This window comes from Myxine glutinosa, chromosome 8 (genome assembly GCF_964187855.1).
Source record: "Myxine glutinosa chromosome 8, kmMyxGlut1.1, whole genome shotgun sequence".
In the NCBI taxonomy this organism is placed as follows: domain Eukaryota; kingdom Metazoa; phylum Chordata; class Myxini; order Myxiniformes; family Myxinidae; genus Myxine; species Myxine glutinosa.
Window position 1 is genome coordinate 42,825,467 of NC_136268.1, and position 24,797 is coordinate 42,850,263.

At 46.9% G+C, this 24,797-nt stretch overlaps 1 pseudogene; it reads left to right on the forward strand.

Moving 5' to 3' along the window:
• The first annotated feature begins 809 nt into the window (after window positions 1–809).
• Window positions 810–23,225, forward strand: LOC144893368 (uncharacterized; annotated as a pseudogene).
• The last annotated feature ends 1,572 nt before the right edge of the window (window positions 23,226–24,797 follow it).

Below are 24,797 nucleotides of genomic sequence, written 5' to 3' on the forward strand. Positions count from 1 at the left end.
AGCACATAGCACCTGGCACCTACTACCATACCCCGTTCTAAACACTTAAATATTTGTCTTGCCCGTTCACCCTCTGAATGTCACATACACAATCCACGTCTCAATCGTCTCAAGGCTTAAAAATCCTTCTTTAACCTGTCTCCTCCACTTCATCTACACCAAATGAAGTGGATTTATCAGATGCAATCAATAAGGGATCATAGGTTTCACCTGGATTCACCTGATTAGTCTATTTCATGGAAAGAGCAGGTGTTCCTAATCTTTTGTACACTGAGTGTATATATATATATATACCAAGGCACTCACTGATGAACCTCTGAAAGTTTGATGAAGATCCGTTCAGCCATCTCTGAGAAAAATGGCGACACACAGACAGACAGACAGACAGACATCTCTCTTATATAGTCGAAGATTATTGTGGGAATGTAATGGAACAAAGTCAAATGATGCCATGATGGTAATTTCCATAAGAGGATTGTCGAGTTGTAAAGTTGTCAGCAAGTCATTTTTCTCAAGTCAAGTAAAATCACAAGTCATATTTTCCATGATTTTGATTTTTTTCATTGATTTTTTTTCAATGATTGATTTTCATTTTCATTTCATGACCATGATTTTTTATGGAATGCCCCGACATTTTGTTTATGGAATCCACAATTTTGACATCATTGAAAATGAGTCAATACATGTCCCTCTCAACAAAAATTACCTTGCAGTGCAATTACCTTGCCTGCAAAAACAGTGTATTTGGTTAAATCAACTTCCGAACTTGCGTATCCTCGATGCCAAAAGGCGGGAAAAATCAATCCAGGATGACCGAGGGGTTCCTCGATGCACGAACATGCAAAAAGGTTAGTTAGGTTATAAATACAACGGAACGTTAGAGTTAGGCACGTGTAGCCCCGCACTGTTCGATTCATAGAGCAACTCAATGCTATGTGGAATTCTGAAAAATACCTATTGAGCGTTTCTCGACATGCCGTCGAACTCTAGAAGCTCCGCTCTGCTGTGTTCGAGCACCCAAGAAGCAACTCCCACATTGGTCGTTCGTTGCATGCCAATAAGAACTGACTCTGAGACTGTCATGTGCTGTATAGATCGGATCAGAAAGGCTTTGCCCATGCTCGGAAGTGTCGTAAACCATTTATTCAACCATGTCGTAAATTAATTTATATATTCAATCCCACTCCTCCCTCCAGGTCTTTAAAACAGCTGTTCACCACCATCTCTTATCTTCCCCCATCAAAAACCTTGATCTTTTCTACTCCCGTTAATTCACCCCAGATCCAGTTTTTTGAAATATCGACTTTTTCTGGAAGTCCTTGCAGTGTCCATATGTTTTATACCTCTCCCACCTCCCCTCAAGCCCTCTCCCTCCCACAAGTCTCCTGATGTCCCTGCTCTCAAATGTTGTACTTGTAGTTGTATGCTTCCCTCTCTCTCCCCATCTTGTCCCCCGCTCCCTTTACCATATGTTTTATGTGTCAGTTTGTCTTTTTGTGATTAATGTTTGCTCTTACATGAGCCTTGATCTTTTATACAAAAAATAAAAAAACTGTCGCTACAGTCTTCAAGCTTGAACGAAGAGTTAATGTCAGCAATTCAAATGTTTACAAGTCATGCCAAGTCCCAAGTCATTTTTCTGCAAGGCGTCGTCTCAAGTCAAAAAAAATGTGACGAGTCAGATTTGAGTCCAAGTCATTGACACGATTCATCAACTCTGGAGGATTGTGCCATTGTCTTGTGGTGTCATTCCTATCTTTTTTGGGTGTTTTTTTGTTTGTTTTTTGAGATTTGATCCCTCTATGTTTTACATTTATTTAGTTTTTTTTTCTTTTCTGGTGTTTTTTGAGGACGAATATATAAAAGAGTTCGTAAAGGATGCAAAATCCACAAATACAGATCAGTGAGATAGTACAGAAACGGCACCTATAAAAAATATTGCAGAATCACACTTCCATCTCCACAGCACTTTACACTACCATGGCTGACACACATTGGCCAGACAAATCGTGATGGCAAGACAGATGTGTGCCTCTCCTCATGAGAAGTTCTCACCTACTAGCCCCACCTACCTCATGAGGTGTTCACATCCACAAAGTAAGGTCTAATCCGTCTATAAATTATATACGCTACCTCCTCAGTGTAACCTGGAACAAACGACAACCTGACAAATAGCTATTACATGGCAATCTAACTGCTCCTTGAAACACACGGACCTTACTACACTTATCACAGTCTGGCTATGGATCCACGCCCCTTCCACGTAACTATATATATATATATATATATATATATATATATATATATATATATATACATATATATACACTACATGACCAAAAGTATGCGGACACCCCTCCTAATTAGTGGATTCAGCTATTTCAGACACACCCATTGCTGACAGGTATATATAATTAAGCACACAGCCATGCAATCTCCATAGACAAACATTGGCAGTAGTATGGGCTGTACTGAAAGCGCAGTGACTTTCAACGTGGCACCGTCATAGGATGCCACCTTTCCAACAAGTCAGTTCGTAAATTTTCTGCCATACTAGAGTTGCCTCGGTCAACTCTAAGTGCTGTTATTTTGAAGTGGAAACGTCTCGGCACAACAACAGCGCAGCCACAAAGTGGTAGGCCACACAAGCTCACAGAATGGGACCGCCAAGTGCTGAAGCATGTAAAAATCGTCTGTCCTCGGTTGTAACACTCTACCAAGTTCCAAACTGCCTCTGGAAGCAACGTCAGCACAATAACTGTTCGTGGGGAGCTTCAGGAAATAGGTTTCCATGGCCGAGCAGTCACACACAAGCCTAAGATCACCATGCGCAATGCCAAGCGTCGGCTAGAGTGGTGTAAAGCTTGCCGACATTGGACTCTGGAGCAGTGGAAATGTGTTCTCTGGAGTGATGAATCACGCTTCACCAGCTGGCAGTCCGACGGACGAATCTGGATTTGGTGGATGCCAGGAGAACGCTACCTGCACAAATGCATCGTGCCAACTGTAAAGTTTGATGCAGGAGGAATAATGGTTTAGGGCTCTTTTTCATGGTTTGGGCTCGGCCACCTAGTTCCAGTGAAGGGAAATCTTAACGCTACAGCATACAATGACATTCTAGACAATTGTGTGCTTCCAACTTTGTAGCAAAAGTTTGGTGAAGGCCCTTTCCTGTTTCAGCATGACAATGCCCCCATGCACAAAGCGAGGTCCATACAGAAATGGTTTGTCAAGTTCGGTGTGGAAGAACTTGACTGGCCTGCACAGAGCCCTGACCTCAACCCCATCGAACACCTTTGGGATGAATTGGAACGCCGTAGGCCTAAATCGCCCAACATCAGTGCCCGACCTCACTAATGCACTTGTGGTTGAATGGAAGCAAATCCCCGCAGCAATGTTCCAACGTCTAGTGGAAAGCCTTCCCAGAAGAGTGGAGGCTGTTATAGCAGCAAGTGGGGGACCAACTCCATATTAATGCCCATGATTTTGGAATGAGATGTTCGGGTGTCCATATACTTTTGATCATGTCGTGTATATATATATATATATATATATATATATATAATATATATATATATATATATAATATATATATATATATATATAAAATATATATATATATATATAAAAAATATATATATATATATAAAATATATATATATATATATATATATATATATATATATATATATATATATATATATATATATATATATATATATATACACACACACACACACACACATACATTTCAGGTGAAGATATATTTCAGGTGAGGTATCCAGGATGTAATCCCCAGATGAAAGAAAGGAGAACTTTTGCACATTCCAGCAAAGATGTTGCTGCCATGCATTTATATACCCTTTTTGGTGAAGTAGGGTCTGAGCTGTGCTCTGCAGGGGAGAGCGTGGCGGAGAGATTATCTTCAGATGAGACGTGGCCAGATGGATCCGTCATTACGCGAGACGATTTTCAGAGAAAGGCGCCGAGCCTCCAGGGCATCGCAAAGGCACTCACCAGCCGTGTCTTGGCACACGAGGTGCCACCGTCAAGTCGTGACTGGAGCATCGTAAAACACCCAAATTTTCCCAGTAATCTAATTTCGCGATTTTATTACGAAATGCGTATGGAGTTGTTTTTGTGCGAAATGTCAGCGGTTTCCTCATCTTTGCTGATGATTATGTTTGTGAAAGCGACGATCATTATTCGAACCACTCTCACATGTATGAAAGACCTGAACAAATGGCTTAGTTTGAAAAATGATAGAAAACGCATCAAAATTGTCCTGAGGAAACAGACATCTTTTCAGTTTTCATTCTCCTTCTCTCAGCTCAAAATTGGCGACAAAATCTCCAAGTGAATCGAATAGGTCGTCGAATCCTTCCCACAGATCGCTACCACAAGTGGTGGGCCCAGGCTTCTCTGTGAGACCAAATGGCATCTCCGTGTGACGAGACCAAATTTCCCGGATGTAGAGGAGCAGATTTTCACAGTCCCAGCACTGTGGTGTGTGCGTTGCACCACCACCACACCCCACATGAACAACACGTGTGGAAAAGCTAGGGAGGGATGTGGAGAAAGGGCTGAAGGCCTCGTGCATCTTTAGGCCTCCAAATGGCGCCGTCGCCCGCGGTGCGCCATAGCCGTGAGTTATTGAAGCTCCTTGCGGAGTTTTGGGAGCTGTACGTCAGATGAACTGTGCCCACATACAAATGGAAGCACGGCCGTATATAGAACTGACTTATCTGAGCGTCGATTTTGCAATTAATGGCAGCTTCATTGAGCTGTTCGATCAAACAGACAGTGTTGGGTCTTGGGTGTAGCCGAGATTAAAACGCGTCAACGGTGTGGTATGAAAAAGTGGAATTTACTTTCGTTTGAAACGCATCGGAATGATTACTCGTGGGGGAAATACGCCAACGAAATACGCCAACGAAGTCAGTGAGTGTTACCTGTGTAGCACGAATATAAAAATTCTCACAGGTGTCCTATGTGTGCACCTGCCACGTCAAACTGCACCACAATCCAGTCTGGGATTTCACCAACGTGTCGCCTGATGGTTGCGAGAGCAGAGGTTGCGAGGTTCTTGCAGCAGCAATTCACCAATGTGTGGGCAAACGACAGTGCCTGCAGAGGACTCAACGGTCAAAAGCAGCAAGAGGTAAAAAAAAGAAAAAGAAGACCTAGATCAATGCGACTGTGTCGTCAATATGCTTCCGCATAGCCCCACAACTGGTAGATGCCCTCATTCACTGTCCTAAAAATAAACTAGTTTGATTTAAATCCTTTCATCTGTTTCCAAGTATAACCTTTTTACCAGACATGACAGGTTTCACATCGATCGGTGAAACGGTTTCAGAGAAGGGATTTTTAAAAATAAACATTTTTGGCTGGTGCGCCATTTGGCTGGATCGGATAATAATGCCGCAGAGCTCCGCAAATGAGCCACTTCACCGATGATGGCATCATTATCATGCTTTTGTTCCCCATTGGGAGTACTTGACAATGTGCCAAGTTTCAAAGTTTTCCATTAAGTGGTTTCCGAGAAATGTATTTTTAATTATTTGCTCTTAATCCAAGATGGCTGCCATACCATGTGACATATGACGTCACAATTATCATAAAAACATTCTGCATGGGTGTCACTCCTATCCTGAAAGTTTTGTTCTCAATCGGACATATGGTTGCCGAGAAAAACGAGGTTTAGCCCGGACGGACGGACGGACGGACAACCCAAAAACATAATGCCTCCGGAGACTTTCTCGGCGGAGGCATAAAAATATATACATAACAAGAAAGAGCAATCAGAGATTGCTGACCCTCAACAGGATGTGTTTTCAGTGGTTTTTAAGGCTTTTGTGTTAAAAACAAATATGGCGGCCGAACCACGTGATCAATGACGGCATCATTATTTGTTTTCTAAACTAATTTATTCCTAGGTTATGCTCAAGAAATTTCATCTTGATCGGATGAAGTTTTGTACTTGTCGAATTATGACGTCATAATGGCGGCACCTATGACATCATCATAAAACATTTTATTCCCCAAAGGAGAGTTCTTTACAATGAGCCTTGTCTCAATTTTTTTCTATGCTGCTCTTTCCGAGATATACAGGTGCAATTTTTTTTCGGTTTTTCCAAGAGTTTCCAAGACTTTTCCAAGGCCATATCACGTGACCGATGACGTCATAATTATCATTAAAAAAATTATGCAAGTGGAGTTGCACCTTTGGTGAAAATTTCCTGTCAATCGGACCAATGGTTGCCGAGAAAATCATATTTATTCTGTGCGGACAAACAGACAGACAGACAAACGGACCCAAATGCAATACCCTCTCCACCTGCGAGAGTAATAATACGTGCCTTAGCCCAGAGAGCAAGCACATTGGAACTCGGTTTACACAGTGGAAGCTGCATCTGGAATTCGAGCCCCATCTCTGCCAACGATCGCCCTTAATGATTTGGCGCCGATCGATGTCTTCTGGTTCCCGAATTAAACCGGAGCCGCTCCATCACCGGTCGCCGTCCCGAAACAGCAGACGCACGATGGAACCCGGAGAATGGAGATCACCGCTTCGTCATGACAATTGATCGCTCCGCAACCCCATTCATCAATCAACATCCATAACACACGGGCGTGCAAACTCTCGGCGCCATTTGTCGGATCAGCTCGGACTACAGGGGCCATAATTGAAACGCGAACGTTGAGATTGCGAATACGATGAGGGATTTTAAGAAAGATGAATGAAGTCCTCCTTCGCCGATTTGGTGATGCGCGACCTTCCCTCAATCAGAATACGGGTTTAGAGAACGTCCGAGGAAGAAAACAAGCAATTGCGATTGCACGAATGGTTTCTTTTCACGACGGTAAGGTACGAAACACTCTGCTGCAGGATTAGGGTGACCGGACCCATCGTGAGGGATAGATGGTGACACCATGTTAAACAGATCTCATTTACACATCAGTGCTCTTTGAAAATGTTCTGTACGTGAGCAAATTGCCTCTGGGAGAAAATGAATTCACAGGAGAACAAGAACTGCAAACGAAGCGGAGGTCAGGCCCCTCGAAAGACCGTATTCGTACAGCCCTCTAGTGCCCACCCAAAGAAGTGGCAACTGGTCGTCTCAGCCGCAACTGCCACTCATTTTATGATATACTTGAAAGTTATGCCCTCTGGTAATATACCTGAGCACAGTGCACCTGAAAAATAAAACCGACTCGCGATTACTCGGTCAAACCCGTTTAACATTTTCATGATTTCACCCCAAAAAAAAAATTATGAACGTGTTGGCTAGGGACTGACTAGGGGCCGGCTAGGGACTGGCTCGGGACCGGCTAGGGACTGGCTCGGGACCGGCTAGGGGCCGGCGAGGGACCGACAAGGGACCGGCTATTTTTGATGCCTGCACTGGCTAGGGACCGGCGAGGGAACGGCTAGGGGCCGGCGAGGGATCGACTAGGGACCGGCTATTTTTGATGCCTGCACCGGCTAGGAGCTGGCTAGGGGCCGGCTAGGGACCGCCTAGGGACCGGCGAGGGACCGGCGAGGGACCGGCTTGGGGCTAGCAAGGGACCAGCTAGGGACAGGCTACTTTTGATGCCTGCACCGGCTAGGGACCAGCTAGGGATTGGCTAGGCGCCGGCTAGGGACTGGCTTGGGGCCGCCCAGGGACTGGCTAGGGCCGGCTATTTTTGACGCCTGCACTGGCTAGGGACCGGCTAGGGACCAGCTAGGGGCTGGCTAGGGACCGTCTAGGGAGTGGCTAGGGGCCGGCTAGGGACTGGCGAGGGACCGGCTTGGGACCAGCTAGGGGCCCATTTGTAACTCACCTATTCTTTGTGAAGGATCCCGTAGTATCTTAAACGTGCAACAACTAATTCTGGCGGCCCGGTCGTCCAGTGTGACGTCTATCCGAGGGATGGCACATTGCGATATGAAGCACCAATCTGGTAATTTATAGTCGGGCTATCAAACCCAGACTAGCCAGTTGAAGAAAGGCAAGTACGACATCTCTGCACCTTTCTATCAGACTCACCATTGACAAATATATATATACAGTCACATGAAAAAGTAAGTACACCCCAAGTAAAGTTTTGACTTTTTCAACATATTTCAACATACAGCTATTTGATCTTCATTTCAACAATATTGACAGATAAAGGTGATATAATATAACAAATATCATGAAACATTTACATTTTGTAGTCCATTGTATAATTTAAATAAACATAAATGCAAATTTCACATGTGGAAAAAGTAAGTACCCCTTGGCTCTAATAGGTGGTATTGCCCCCTTTGGCAGAAACAACCTCAAGTAAGCGTTTCTTATAACTGTCTACCAGTCTCTGACATCGACTGGGATAAATTTTTGCCCACTCCTCCATGCAGAATTCTTTCAGCTGTGCGATGTTTGAGGGGTTTCTTGCATGCACAGCTCGTATCAAATCCCCCCACAACATCTCGATGGGATTTAGATCCGGGCTTTGACCTGGCCATTCCAGAAGCCTCCATTTCTTTCTTTTCAGCCATTCCTAGGTGGAATTACTGGTATGTTTAGGGTCATTGTCATGTTGCAAGGTCCACCTTCGGTTGAGCTTCAACTTTCCGACAGATGGCCTCACATTATCCTCAAGCACCCTCTGGTACTGTTACGGATTCGTCACTTCCGTTGTGGTGGTTTTCATCCACTGTAAACATTTCTGATTCCATGTATTATTATTGTTGTCATTTAAAGGAAATAGATATTTCTGTTTTCAAAAGGTGAAAAAGTTAGTGTTAAAAAGAAATAGAAAACCGGATCGGGAACCAGACGACGAAGAGGAAGAAGAAAAAAAGAAGGCGGAGCAAGTGGAGTCGGACAAGAAGGAGCTGAACTATTTGCGGTCTGGAGCGAACATTGGCGAACAACAGTCACGAGCGAACTTTCGGGTTTCCCAGGAAAGGGATTCCTGCGACAGAGTGGTTATGGCTGTGACAGATTGACCTGCGTGTCAGGTTTTGCAATCGATTCAGGAGAGAATCATCGTCTTGCCGGTGCGCCACGAGTCCGGGCCGTCAGCCATTTTGACTCGCGCCAGACTTGCGCTTCGCTCACGGTTTCATCTCCCTTCGACAATTTTCACCGCATTCAGCCGTGGATCTGGCGTGTGTGTGTGACATGGTTTTTTGAAGGTTAATACGTCCATACCCGAGGGTGTGACTTCCCCATCGCCTGGAGGGCGCCGTTGGATTTCCCAGTCACCTGTAAGGTGCCTTTGCACAGCTTTGGCAGCAGGGACTGTAACTGCCAACCCAACGGGATTCTGGTCTCGATTGGACATCGTTCTGGCGATCGCTGGAGCGAAGCAACTTTATCTTGAAGCTGGGAATAAGAGACACTGGGGATGTTCTTGTTTCACTCACTTGGAGCACAGTGAGTTATATATCACAAAATGGATGGTACCATCATAGGGCATATTGATTGTACTTTTGATTACTATTATTGTTGTACTGTTATTCTTGTGTGATCTTAATACAATATTTGTTTGCGAGTAACAATTGGGGTGGCTTCTCCATTGATCTTTGACATACAGAATAACACATTTTTCTGCCGTGACTCCTCTCGGGGCTCAGAGGTACACCGTGACCAGGGGGTCGGGGTGGAGCACGTAACAGAAATTGGGGGCTCGCCCAATTGGCTCGGGGGCTCGAAATTGGGATCCTCATCCGGGATTAAATTCCCCGATAACACTCGTCTGGGATAGAATTCCCTAACATTCCCAAAATTGGAATTTTTCTAACATTCCCAAATTTTTCAAAAAATTGGAAAAAAAATTTGTGTGAAGTTTAACAGGTGTTAACTGATAGTCACCATGGTGTTTGACGCAGAAAAGTTTGTGGCGTCCCCTAATGAGGCACAGTTCCAAGCGTTAAAAAGATCGGAACTCTTCATATTGGCCAAACATTTTAACTTGGAGGTCCGAGCTCATATGAAGAAAGCAGAGATGCAGACATTGGTGGTAGAATCTCTGGTGGGACAGGGAACATGGACAGAGGTAGCCTTGGATTGGTTACCAGAGGAAAAAGAAAATGTGGAGCTCCGGAAAATGGAGATGCAACTGCAGAGCCAGGAAAGGTTAAAATAGTTGGAATGGAAAGCCGAGGAGAGAAGAGCAGAGGAAAGGAGAGCTGAAAGAGAACTCTTGGAAAGAAGAGTAGAACAGGAACGAGAACTCGAGGAAAAAAAGAGTAGAACAGGAACGAGAAGCCAAGGAGAGAAGAGCAGAGGAAAGGAGAACTGAAAGGGAACTCGAAGAAAGAAGTGAAAAGGAAAGAGAAGAGGAAAGGAGAGCCGAAAGGGAGTTAAAGGAACGTGACATGGAGTATCAGAAGGAAGTTAAACTCAAGGAGCTGGAATTAATGGGGGAACGCAGAGAAGTCGTATCCATGCCGGCTAGTTCGACAACTAGTCAGAACACCTGGGATGTTAGTAGGCATGTGAGGCTGGTTCCACCCTTCAATGAAAAGGAGGTCGCCAAGTTTTTTTTACATTTTGGGAAAGTGGCTCAAATGCTAAAAATGGCCTGTGGGGTCCTGGACTATGTTAGTGCAAAGGGTTCTGGTGGGTAAAGCTCAAGATATATTTTCGGCTTTACCGATTGACAAATGTACAGATTATGAGGAAGTGAAGAAAGCCATTCTCAAAGCCTATGAATTGGTCCCTGAAGCTTACCGGCAAAAATCCCGGAATGCCAGGAAGAGGGAGAGTGAGACCCATGTGGAGTTTGCCAGAATGAAGGAAACCATGTTTGATCAGTGGTGTGATTCGAAAGGGATTGGGAAAGACTTCGAACTGTTGCGACAATTGATCTTGGTGGAGGAATTCAAACAGTGTGTCCACGAGGACATTAAAGTACATCTGGAGGAAAAGAAGGTACCAGAGTTGTATGAGGCAGCAACCGTGGCAGATGACTATGCCTTGACACACAGGATGGGGTTCCACAAAACTAACTTCCCGCCTAGAGTTCGCCAGGGGAGTTATGGTACATCTGGTGCGGAGAACGAATATTAATGGGGGCGGCCTAGAGATGACTATGAGGACATATCTGATACCGCGACTTTTAGGGATCAGAAGACTACAGATCAAAAACAGACCTATCTTCCGGGGGGCTCGAGGCAGACCACGAGTTTTTCCTCCGGGCCTACTTGCGCTTTTTGCAAGAAACCTGGACATTTGATGTCCCAATGTTATGCCCTGGAAAGGAAAAATCAGGAGCGGAGTCAGACTAGTACAACTCCGAATGCATTGGCAAATGCGAGAAATCGTCCTTGGAGGACAGTGCCTTGTGAAGGTTCCCATGCCAAAGTTATGGCATCACAGAACGACCTTGCTCAAGAGGGTTACAAACCTTTTATTTCAGAGGGGTTTGTGTCACTGGATGGAGACTTGACTAACCAGAGACCTGTTAGGGTATCGAGGGACACAGGAGCACATCAATCTTTGATGCTTGAAGGCATTTTGCCATTGTCAGAGAAGACGGCAACTGGTGTTAGTGTTCTTTTACAGGGCGTTGGTGGCTTTGTTAAAGCTCCACTTCATGTCATCCATTCGAAGTCTGATTTGGTGTCAGGACCGGTCACCGTAGGTTTACAAGCCACTCTTCCTGTAGAGGGAATATATCTTTTGTTATCGGGAATGATTTGGCCGGTGGTCAAGTTTCGGTAACCCGATGTTTGTTGAAAAGCCTAGTATGGAAAATAACATCGCACAGTTAGAGCAGGAGATTCCCGGTATCTTTCCATCCTGTGCTGCGACTCGTGCTATGGGTAGGAAGCGCTCTGAAGAGGAGAGGAAGGTACTGACGTCACGCTTTGCACAGACACTTCTTGTCAAGTACCCTGAAACTAAGTGTCAGCATACACAAGTCAGGGATGGAGGCAATGTTGGCAAGCTCTTTGTAGGTGGACTGAACTTCAACACAAGGGAAGATGTTCTGGATTCTGTCTTCAGCAAATATGGACCACTCTTGGAAGTGTTGCTGATAAAAGACAGGGAGACGCAAAAGTCGAGAGGGTTTGGCTTCGTCACGTTTGAAAACACAAAGGACGCCAAAGATGCAGAAAAGGATTTGAACGGCAAGGATTTGGATGGTCGGACCATAACAGTGGAGAAGGCAGTCCATGGGCGTTGAGGGGGCTACAGAGGAGGAAAACGTGGAGGTAGTTTCAGGGGTGGCCATGGCTCCCGGGGTGGGAGTAGTAGTTTTGGTGGTGGCCACAGTCGAGATTACTATGGAGGCTCCCAGAGTTACGGCAGCTCCCGAAGGGATGATTATCAGGGTAGTGGCCGAGAAGGAGACTGCTATTCACGTGACTACAGTGACAAGCGCTCCAATCGTGATTATTATGAAAGTTAGGAAGAGTTTGAAGCACTGAATGCTGCGGAGCAGCCGAGCCAAGATTCCTACACGGATTAACCGTGAACTCCACGTTCCTAAAGGCGTCCATGTAGTGGAAACTTCCAGGCCTCACCACCCAACCACCATGAAACCTGGCTCTCAGCTTGGCCTCCCTAAAATAGTGCTGTAGATTTGCTTGACTTTGGATTTTTGATCACAACCCTTAACCTTCATTCAAAAAAATGAAAAATAAAAACCAGAGGTTGATGAGATGGAGTTTGATTTGGAGGTGTTCAACTTGGAAATTGAGCATGTAAAGGGCAGGGACAATGTCGTTGCTGATGCTTTGTCCAGAGTGAACTAACTTTGGAAATTTCTGTCGGTTGTTTGAAAGTTTTGTTGCTTTATTTTTGGGAAATATTGATTATTGTTGCTCATGGGAATTGATGATTTGGGTGTGAGTTTGACTTTTGTTTGTTAAAAGAGTGTTTGCCTGCAAAGAAAGATTTCACTATGTTCAAACTTTCTTTCTTGAGGGGGGGAAGTGTTACGGATTCGTCATTTCCGTTGTGGTGGTTTTCATCCACTGTAAACATTTCTGATTCCATGTATTATTATTGTTGTTATTTAAAGGAAATAGATATTTCTGTTTTCAGAAGGTGAAAAAGTTAGTGTTAAAAAGAAACAGGAAACCGGATTGGGAACCGGACGACTAAGAGGAAGAAGAAAAGAAGGCGGAGCAAGTGGAGTCGGACAATAAGGAGCCGAACTATTTGCGGTCTGGAGTGAACATTGGTGGAACAACAGTCACTAGCGAACTTTCGGGTTTCCCAGGAAAGGGATTCCTGCGACACAGTGGTTATCACTGTAACAGATTGACCTGCGTGTCAGGTTTTGCAATCGATTGAGGAGAGAATCATCGTCGTGCTGGTGCGCCATGAGACCGGGCCGTCAGCCATTTTAACTCGCGCCGGACTTGCGCTTCGCTCACGGTTTCATCTCCCTTCGACCATTTTCACCGCATTCAGCCGTGGATCTGGCGTGCGTGTGTGACGTGGCTTTTTGAAGGTTAATACGTCCATACCCGAGGGTGTGACTTCCCCGTCGCCTGGAGGGCGCCTTTGGATTTACCAGTCGCCTGGAGGGTGCCTTTGCACAGCTTTGGCAGCAGGGACTGTAACTGCCAACCCAATGGGATTCTGGTCTCGATTGGACATCGTTCTGGTGATCGCTGGAGTGAAACAACTTTGTCTTGAAGCCGGGATTAAGAGACATTGGGGATGTTCTTGTTTCACTCACTTGGAGCACAGTGAGTTATATATTGTTGCGAATATGGAATTTGGCCTCCATATCCGCTTGTAAATATTCCCCTATTTTCTCCAATACTCCCCAACTTTCCCCAATCCCCCATTCCCTAGTCCCATTGCATGTAAATAACAATCAGTAGAGCCGACCTTCCCCTTATTCCCCCATTAAATGTCGTGCCCAGGTCCACCGCACCACACGTAGACAACTTTCGGACATCTTCCTAGTTATTCTTAATCTATGTCAGTTAAGGCCTCGTTTCCATTAATTATGACTCTTCGTTGCACCAGAATGTGATTATATGGCATCAGTAGTGAGTTTAGGACCTTTCCCATACCTCCTCCCATCTTCTTCCCCAAACAACAACAATAACAACAACTACAACAACAATTACAACTACGACTACAACAACAGAGGGGCGGGGAGTGTGCGTCCTCACACCGGCTCGGTTACCCGCCATGACCATGCGCTCCACAGCGTTACCCCGAAGGGGCTGGCTGTCAGCTCCTCGTCAGGGGCGGAGCCAGTAACCCCCCCACGCACCCAATGAGAAGCAACGTGCCGATTCCATCTGGGGCGGAGCTAACGAGCCGAGGGCGTGTCACTCCCCGCCGGATATACGCGGCCCCGCGCCGGATGTGACGTCAGATGCGCCTCAGCCTGGAGAGAGAAGTCGCCACCCCTCGAGCGCTGCAATACCTCCACCGCATCTCTTAAACTGGACCGTACGTGATCCTGCCCTGAGCCCAGGTGCACCTGGAGCGATCGCTACCCGCTTTCGTTGCAATCAAACCCCGTGTGAGTGAGCCTTGTCCCGTTTATTTGTCGTCTGTTGGGGTTAATATAAGTGTGTTTAAGTGCCCACCTTCCTATGTTTCCCTCTTGTCCCTGTAATCTAAACCTTCCGCATTATTGTAATAACAACCTTTGAGAACCGTATCCCTGGTGTCGTGTCGTATTAATTCCAGCCGTGTGTCTTCTTTTTCCTTCATTGGTCTAGCATAGCGCGATTCGTCAACGTTCGGGCACAATCGGGTAACTTGTGCAGACGTGGTCATACCATAAAACCGCTCGGTAAATAACATCCAAGCCACGTCTGTAACAATTGGTGTCGAGGAGTGGAATTCGAACCCGGGACTAAATTAGTTAGGCCCAAATTTTGGGAGGGAAAATCGAGCCGGAGCGCGTACGGCGCTCGACCGAATCGATTCGGAGCGCGTTTCCCGCGCGAAATTATAACGGCGAAATTTGAATTTGTTTTACGAAAATAAAAAATAAAAACCGAATTTTGAAAGTCGCGCTATGGCGGATCAAGACAGCTGGGGTCCGGTAAAGGAGAGTGAGGTAGGGTCGATCCAGGACCAAAATGAGGGACAGGAGGAGAGCGAAGCAGTGAGGGCGGCAGGTTCGCAAAATAGCGCCGTCACGCACGAAGAAGCGGGCGCGCAAAATGGCGCCTCGCTGATCACCGCGCCAGCGACCGTGGCAGCGCCCCCGATGGATTGGGGCCTTTTTTTCATACAAATGAAGGCCCTTATGGCCCAGAATAGCGAGAAAATGAGGGAGGAAACGAGGGCTGATAATGAGCGATTGGGTGAGCGGTTGGGGAACCGGATGGATGCTCAGAGTGAGCAAATGGGGGTAATGGGAAACCAAATGGGGGTAATGAGGGACGAAGCGAGGGGTACCAGTGAGAAGTTAGACAATAATTTTGAGGGGTTAGACAACGGGATAAAAGAAGTGAAAAATGGGTTAACGGGGGTAGAAAATAGAATGGCTGCCCAGGAGAATCAGATAGAGGGAGTGAAAAATGGGTTAGAGGGGTTAGAAAACAGTATGGAAGGCAAATTGAGGGACATGAGGGACCAAGCGGAAAGGGAAGTTAAACAAATGGAGCAGCAGATAGAGGGGGTCAGAATGGGGGTAGAAACCAAACTGGATGCTCACAGGGAGGAAATGGAGCAGATGAGGGTGGCATCTGGGCAGGAGATGCAAGTGATGGGAGAGGAGATCAGAAGAGGAGTGAGTGAGGAGGTCGGAGGAGTGCGCGAGGAGGTGAGGCACTGTGAGGAGCACATGGAAAAGGAGGTGAGAAAGGGGACTGTAAAGTTACAAGGGGGCATAGAGGTCCTGACGCAGGAGGTGGAACAGCTGACGGAGGGACAAAAAGGACTAACGGAGCAGGTTCAAAGGAACACTGCGGTATTAGGAGGGTTGAAAGCGACACAAAACGACATAAAAAACGACTTAATAGCGACGAAGAGGGAATGTCAGATGGTACGTGAGGGACTGACAACGAGGTTGGACGAGGTGATAGAGGTAATGGAGACGAAGGACCGGCAGGTGAGGACGCACCTGGAAACGGTCAAGGTAGCCTTAGAGGATGAGCTTGAGGAGACGTACCGGGGAATAAAAGAGGTGAAGCACAAATTAGAAGAAGTGGAAGAAGGGATGAGCGAAATTAAGAAGCGACGGAGAGGGGATAAGAAAGAGATAAAAGAGGAGATAAAAGAATTGGTCCAAAGTCTGTGTTTGGATCGTGATGATGTGCTCATTAACCGGATGAGGGATTCGCAGGTGATGGAGGAGAAGCGAAGAGGAAGAGGACCCGGTGTAAGTGGTGACCAATATGGTCGTGCGTATGATGCGCCAGGGGATTTAAAAAGCTTGGGGATTGGTTTGGATCCGGGTGTTCGTGAAAGGCCGTTGGTGAGGTGTGTGACAGGTCTGGTGTGCGAAAGAGGAGGTGTGCGAGAAAGTCCGACTCTGGGGTGTGTGAGGAAAAAGTGTGTGCCAAGGAGTGAGGGTATTGGCGAGAATGAGTCGGTCGTAGCGTGTGTGCGAGGAAGCACGTGGAAGCGCGGTGTGGTGAGTGTTGCAGGGGGTGTGACGGGAGAGTGTGCGCAGGAGTGTGCGCGAGGGGGGGGTGTGACGGACAGGTGCATGAGGAAAGAGTGCGCTGTCAGAAGTAAGGAAGAGTGTCCACCTGTGGTGAGTGTTACAGAGGGTGTAACGGGAGAGTGTGCGCGAGAAAGGTGTGTGACGGACAGGTGCATGAGGAAAGAGTGCGCTGTCAAGAGTAAGGGTGAGTGCTCTGTCAGGAATGGAGGTGAAAGTAGTGAGAGTGACATGGAGCGTGAGTTAGTTGTGACAGGTGAGCGAGGATGTACACCTGGGATGGAAGGATGCACACCTGGAATGGTAGAGCGTGAGTGGGAATGCACGCTGGAGTTGGTGGTGAGGCACATGGTTGGGTGTGCGAATGAGGGCACACCTGTGATTGTCACAGAGGAGGTGACCAAGGAGGGGGCGCGAAGCGGTGTATTGGTGAGGTGTGCGAGCAACGAATGTGTGCCAAAGTGTTCGGTGGTCAGGTGTGTGACCAAGGCTGTGAGTGGAATGGGTGTACCTGGGTGTGTAAGGAAAGGTACGAGGAGCATGGGCACAGCTGGATGTGTGAGCAAGGAACGGGCTTCGGGGTGTAAGCATGCAGGTGAAGCATCGACGTTACACGGGTTAAAGGTCAGGTCGACTTTTAGCCGAAGCGGGCCCTCGGTGCGTGCCGGGCTTCGCGTGCCGCGAGAACCAGCGGGGATCCGAGCCACGGCGGGTTCGAAAGAACCGCCGTGCGCGATCCACGCTGGGCCTCGCTTTGAACGGCCACGTCTGTGCTCCAATAGGCGGAGCGGGCAGCCCGATAGGAAGGGTCGTTATGGCGACCACGTTTTGTTGAGACGTGCCGGCAGGTCGAGATCGGGACATTGGATGGCTCCACGCCGAGGTGATGCGTGGGATCTCGGCACGGGTAAACCCCCGTCCCTGCACCGAGTGCCGGACGCATCCAGCCGCTGGCACAAAACAACCAGCATCCATTGTTTGGCTTTACGAAGCCGGGCTTTGGACAGGGATTGGCGCACCGAGAGGTATTAGTGAGTCGACTGGGTGATGAGGTTAGTGTTTTGGACCCAAAATTAGAGAAAAACAAAATTTGATGATTGGCAAGGGATTGGCAGTAGTGATTGGCAGATGATGGGCAGTGATTGGCAAATTTTTAATTTGTTGAAATTTGATGTGCAAAATTGGTAGTGAGAGGCCCCCGATGTGGTGGGATGGCATCCTTGCCACCCTTCCCATGTGGGGGGGCAAATGCGCAATAGTTTATGGGGTGTATGGCAGTGAAAACTAGCCCGGGTGGGTTAGGTTATATTGTAGGGATCTAGAAAGATGACATTAGGTAACGTTAAGTTTAGTTAGTGACTGATACCTGTAGTGGGGACGCAGGTAGATTAGTATGGATGATAATGACGTGGGAGCGCAATAGTTTAAAGGGACGACTGGGAAGCGCAAGTTTCAGAAGGGAGTAGTTAGCTGAGATGATGCTGTGTGTGTGAGAATTGAACAGGTGTGATTGCACAGGTGTGCAACTGGACAGGTGTGTGGAGCAGTGTGTGAGTAGTGAGTGTGTGGATCAGCGCAAATGCGCTTGGGGAGAGAAGGGTGCAGGTGGCACCAGGTGTGAGAGCACAGGTGTGCAGGTACAGGTGTGTGGAGAGAGTTGGAGTGAGTGGTACGGAGTGGTGTGCATGGTGCGAAGGTGTGGATGGGGGAAGAGTGGACCCCTTTCACGAGTACCCGGGGCGGGTAGTGTAAGTGTTAGGTAGAGGGTGCAGGTAAATTGTGGTTGGATATTGGCATTTGTGGTGCGGTTGCAGAATGGTGTTGTGAATGGGTGCATTAGTGTTGTGGAAATGGCTGGGCGTGTAGCCTGTTAGTGTGTGTAGTTGGTTGGGCACTCCACCACTGTGAGGATGTCGGCCAGGTGAGGCCGCAGGTGGGCTCTGGGAGCCGGTAGTTGTGAGTGGGTGCCTGAGGATCCCGGGTGTGGATCGGGCAGCCCAGTGCCAGAGAGGGCACGGAGTGGGGAGAGAGCCAGAGGGCCTTCCCCTGGTAGTTAGGTTAGGGTAAGGAGCAGGTAAGCTCGGAGGCAACTGCAGTGGTGGAGGTGTGCAGGTGGGTAGACCCACTGGGAGAGGTACACGTCGCAGCCCAGAAATTGTACGAGGGCACCGGGAGATGAATCGGGGGAGTGAGACCCCAAATTGAAGAGCACCACAGTTTGGCCAATGGGAATTGGTTTTTAGAACCCATAGTGTAAGAGGGCCAATGGTTTGGCCGGAGAAAGACCCCGGGTAGTGTAAAGTTGTTAAAGTCATTTAGGAGATAGTTAGGATTGATGAACCTGTCGCACCATACGCAGCCACTTACCTGTGGTGATGATGATGACTCCACACCTGTGTTTTCTTTGTTTTGTGCAGGAAATGAGATTGCTGTGAGGATTTGTGAGACGCATCACGACGTGGATGAGACATTGGGGTGATTCCATCTCTCCCTCCCTAGGAGGGACTGATGATGAATTGGTAATGGCAAATTTTGATGTTGAGTTGAAAATGGCAAATTTTGATGAGAGTTGAAAATGGCAAATTTGATTGGTTAGGAGGGAGAGAAGACGAATTTGGTATATGGGAGGAACGGGGAAGACAGTAGGGATGTTTGTTGATTTGTAAAGTAGATGTTTATGGGTAGTGTTGTGTTGTGTGGATACAGTAAGGGGTAAGGGAGGGGCCATGTAGGTTACCTGGTGGGGGGGGGGGCGTACGATAGGAACGTACCTGTCTCACCTGGTTCCCATGTGCCCCCAGTGTGCATCACCTTACATTGCGTGCACTTTTGCGCCCTTACCACCTTACTCACTTGTTTCTTCTTTTGTCTCCCACCTCCGAGGATCTGGCTTTGGGGTAGAGAGAGAGGAGAGAGAGGTGCTGGCTGCGCAGTTGTGGGCCTGCACTTTCGCTGTTTGCTGCCGGGATCGATACACCATATGGACCGCAATGTTTGTGGCCACCCACAATGGACCGCAGTTCGTTTGCGGCCAAGCACCACCCCGGGGATGGACCTATGGGTCAACGTGGCACCTATGCCATACAGGTGAACCACTTTTAGTTACCACCAAGTGCACCACAAGAAGAGCAAGAGACACCTGCAGGGTTAGGGGTTGTCGAATTTATTTTTATACCAATGAACAATGGTGACTGCACCGATTGGTGGTGGGGTGGTGCTGTTGATGCTCGGGAAGGGTGCTCTGCACGTTATTAAAGGCCGTCGGCCACAGAGCACTCGTGGGTTGGTGTATCGATGTTGGCAAGCGCGCTCTCTCTATGCATAACATCTGCATGTGTTCCTCCAAAAACAGGTCCTGGATCGTAGTGTAAATAGCAGCGTAGTCTTGTAAATAATGCTCCCTACCGGCTGTATGTTTAGTTTGAGAATTCTTTCCGGATTCGGTTATCCTGTGGGTGTGTTTCTGTGAGGAGAAGGGTGCAACGTCGCAGGGGGACATATTTACTCATTTGTGAATATCTGTAAAACTGTCGCACTCAGGGTAGAGTTAATAGTAGAGGGAACTACATTGCGTGCCACACTAAAGTAGGTAAAAATTTATCGGGTCGGGACGCCCCGAGGGTAGAGAAGGGTGCAATGTTGCGAATATGGAATTTGGCCTCCATATCCGCTTGTAAATATTCCCCTATTTTCTCCAATACTCCCCAACTTTCCCCAATCCCCCATTCCCTAGTCCCATTGCATGTAAATAACAATCAGTAGAGCCGACCTTCCCCTTATTCCCCCATTAAATGTCGTGCCCAGGTCCACCGCACCACACGTAGACAACTTTCGGACATCTTCCTAGTTATTCTTAATCTATGTCAGTTAAGGCCTCGTTTCCATTAATTATGACTCTTCGTTGCACCAGAATGTGATTATATGGCATCAGTAGTGAGTTTAGGACCTTTCCCATACCTCCTCCCATCTTCTTCCCCAAACAACAACAATAACAACAACTACAACAACAATTACAACTACGACTACAACAACAGAGGGGCGGGGAGTGTGCGTCCTCACACCGGCTCGGTTACCCGCCATGACCATGCGCTCCACGGCGTTACCCCGAAGGGGCTGGCTGTCAGCTCCTCGTCAGGGGCGGAGCCAGTAACCCCCCCACGCACCCAATGAGAAGCAACGTGCCGATTCCATCTGGGGCGGAGCTAACGAGCCGAGGGCGTGTCACTCCCCGCCGGATATACGCGGCCCCGCGCCGGATGTGACGTCAGATGCGCCTCAGCCTGGAGAGAGAAGTCGCCACCCCTCGAGCGCTGCAATACCTCCACCGCATCTCTTAAACTGGACCGTACGTGATCCTGCCCTGAGCCCAGGTGCACCTGGAGCGATCGCTACCCGCTTTCGTTGCAATCAAACCCCGTGTGAGTGAGCCTTGTGCTGTTTATTTGTCGTCTGTTGGGGTTAATATAAGTGTGTTTAAGTGCCCACCTTCCTATGTTTCCCTCTTGTCCCTGTAATCTAAACCTTCCGCATTATTGTAATAACAACCTTTGAGAACCGTATCCCTGGTGTCGTGTCGTATTAATTCCAGCCGTGTGTCTTCTTTTTCCTTCATTGGTCTAGCATAGCGCGATTCGTCAACGTTCGGGCACAATCGGGTAACTTGTGCAGACGTGGTCATACCATAAAACCGCTCGGTAAATAACATCCAAGCCACGTCTGTAACAATATTACAAAACTGATGGTGCCATCATAGGGCATATTGATTGTACTTTTGATTACTATTATTGTTGTACTGTTATTCTTGTGTGATCTTAATACAATATTTGTTTGTGAGTAACAATTGGGGTGGCTTCTCCATTGATCTTTGACATACAGAATAACACATTTTTCTGCCGTGACTCCTCTTGGAGCTCGGAGGTACACCGTGACCAGGGGGTCGGGGAGGAGCACGTAACAGTACAATGAAGAATTCATCGTGGATTCTATGATGGTGAGCTGCCCAGTCCCTGATGCAGCAAAGCTGCCCCAAACCATAATATTTCTACCACCATGCTTTACAGTTGGTATCAGGTTGTTGTGGTCAAATGCTGTCTTTGGTTTTCGCCAAACATGTCTTCTGATACTGTGGCCAAATAGCTCTACCTTTGACTCATCTGTCCAGAGCACACTGTTCCAGCAGTGCTGGTCTTTGCCTAGGTGTTCATTGGCAAACTTTAGTCTTGCCTGATGTTCTTTCTGGACAGCAACGGTTTCCTCCTGGCACACCTCCCATGTAGATCAAATTTGTGCAGCCTCTTTCTAATGGTAGACTCGTGCACATTGACATCAACAGTGGCAAGAGCTACCTGTAGGTACCGTGATGACATTCTGGGGTTCTTAGAGACTTCTTTCAGCATCTTGCGGTGTGCTCTCGGGCTGAACTTGCTGGGGCGGCCTGGCCTGAACAAGTTGGCAGTTGTTTGGAATCTTCTCCACTTATAGATGATCTTCCGGACAGTCGAATGATTGATTTCAAATTGTTTGGAGATCTTTTTAAATCCCTTCCCAAACTCGTAGGAATCTATAACCTTCTTTCTGAAGGCCTCAGAGAGCTCTTTTGATCTAGGCATGGTGACGCCGCACACTTCAACAACAAAGAGCAAACCAAACTAAATGTCTGAGGTTTAAATAAGACAGGTTCCTCCAAGATCCTCTCTGACGATGTTCTAATCATTTGCACCTGAGCTGGTGCACCTGATTCTAATTTTAGGTATTTGAAGTAGTGATAAATGTAAGGGTGTACTTACTTTTTCCACATGAGAAATTTGCATTTATGTTTATTTAAATTATACAATGGACTCCAAAATGTAAATGTTTCATGATATTTGTTATATTATATCACCTTTATCTTTGAATATTGTTGAAATGAAGATCAAATAGCTGTAAGTTGAAACATGTTGAAAAAGTCAAAACTTTACATGGGGTTTACTTACTTTTTCACGTGACTAATTGTGAGGAGGCATAGATCTGGGGAAGGGTATAAAACAATTTCAATAGTGTTGAAAGTTCCCAAGAGCACAGTGAGCTCCATCATTAGGAAGTGGAAAGAATATGGAACAATCCTGACTCTTCCAAGAGATGGCCGTCCGATCAAACTTAGCAACAGGGCAAGAAGGACCTTGGTCAGGAAGTTGACCATGAACCCAATGACCACTCTGACAGAACTGCAGAGTTCCTTCGCTGAGATGGGAGAATCTTCCGGAGAGACAACAGTGTCTTCAGCACTTCACAAATCTAGACTTTATGGGAGAGTGGTCAGATGGAAGCCACTCCTGAGAAAAAGACACATGACAGCTCACCTCGAGTTTTCGAAAAGGCACATGGGAGGCTCTGAGAACATGAGGCAAAAGATTATATTGTCCGATGAGACAAATTGAACTCTTTGGCCTGAATGCAAAGCACTATGTCTGGCGGACACCGAGCAAAGCTCATCACCCATCTAACGTCATCCTTACCATGAAGCAAGGTGGTCGCAGCATAATGCTATGGGGATGGTTTTCAGTGACAGGGACTGGGAGTCTTGTAAGGAGGTAGGGAACAATGAATGGAGCCAAATACAGGCAAATCCTTTCGGAGAACCTGCTTCAGAGTGCAAAAGACGTTAGACTGTGACGAAGATTTACATTCCAATCAGACAATGACCCCAAGCATACAGCCAAAGCAACACTGGAATGGATTCAGAACAAGAAAGTGAAAGTTCTTGAGTGGCCCAGCCAAATCACAGACTTGAATCCCATTCAGAATCTGTGGAAAGACATGAAGATTGCTGTTTAGGCTGGTTAAAAAAAAATTCCTGTTTATCATCGCCGCCCGCCCCATAAAAGTCGTCCGCCCCTAAAAATCTTTTTCTTTTTTTTTGCTCGCGAAGTCAGTAAAATCCGTTCCCTGTGTTGAGGAGCTGAGGTACCACAGATGAGTCATATCCTATATGTAGTACTGCAGTAAGAGTCGTACTGCCGAGAAGAGGCCCACTCAGAAGATCAAGAAGTAGTTGGTATTCTGAAGGAGAAGCCAAATATCATCGGCAAACGGGAGAGCCTTACGTGATAATTATTGCTGTGGATTTCTAGTCAAAAATTAAATGAGCACTACACTACATGTAGTCGTAGATGATGATAGATACATGAATAAACGGCAACCAACATTCTCTTGGTGTTAAACTCTACTCAACATGTATGAGTGCTATAATAGCAGTAGCTGCTGATTGATAGGTGTATAAACGCGAATGTGGAACTCTAGTCAGTAGCTGCTGATAGATAGATACATCTGTGAGTGCTATAATAGCAGTAGCTGCTGATATATAGATACATCTATGAGTACTATAATAGCAGTAGCTGCTGATAGATAGATACATCTATGAGTGCTATAATAGCAGTAGCTGCTGATAGATAGATACATCTATGAGTTCTATAATAGCAGTAGCTGCTGATTGATAGATACATCTATGAGAGCTATAATATTATAGTGAAGGAGCTGGGGGCTCCCACGTCGATCGGAAGAATGGACGCGACAAAAAGCTGGAATTCATCCGAGTTGCTTTAATCAAACCAAACACTCAGGCACTCTGAAAAGCCCGTTTATCGGGCAGCAATATATATACATATTATCCCGGAGCGTTTGCCCAGGAAAAGCGAGAGGGGGCGTGGCCCAGCGTCCTGGCAAGTTGAGGGCGAGCCTGCCCGGGCATGCCCGGGCGTCCCGACCGAGGCCTGGCAAGTTGAGCGCGGGCCTGCCCGGGCGTCCTGGACGAGCCCGGCATGGTGATCGCTCCGCGTCCTTGATAGGTGCAAGGCGATTGTGAAAACCCAGCGGTAGCCGCTACAGTAGCTGCTGATATATAGATACATCTGTGAGTGCTATAATAGTAGTAGCTGCTGATCAATAGATACATCTGTGAGTGCTATAATAGCAGTAGCTGCTGATTGATAGATACATCTATGAGTGCTATAATAGCAGTAGCTGCTGATAGATAGATACATCTATGAGTGCTGTAATAGCAGTAGCTGCTGATAGATAGATACATCTGTGAGTGCTATAATAGCAGTAGCTGCTGATCGATAGATACATCTATGAGTGCTATAATAGCAGTAGCTGCTGATAGATAGATACATCTGTGAGTGCTATAATAGCAGTAGCTGCTGATTGATAGATACATCTATGAGTGCTATAATAGCAGT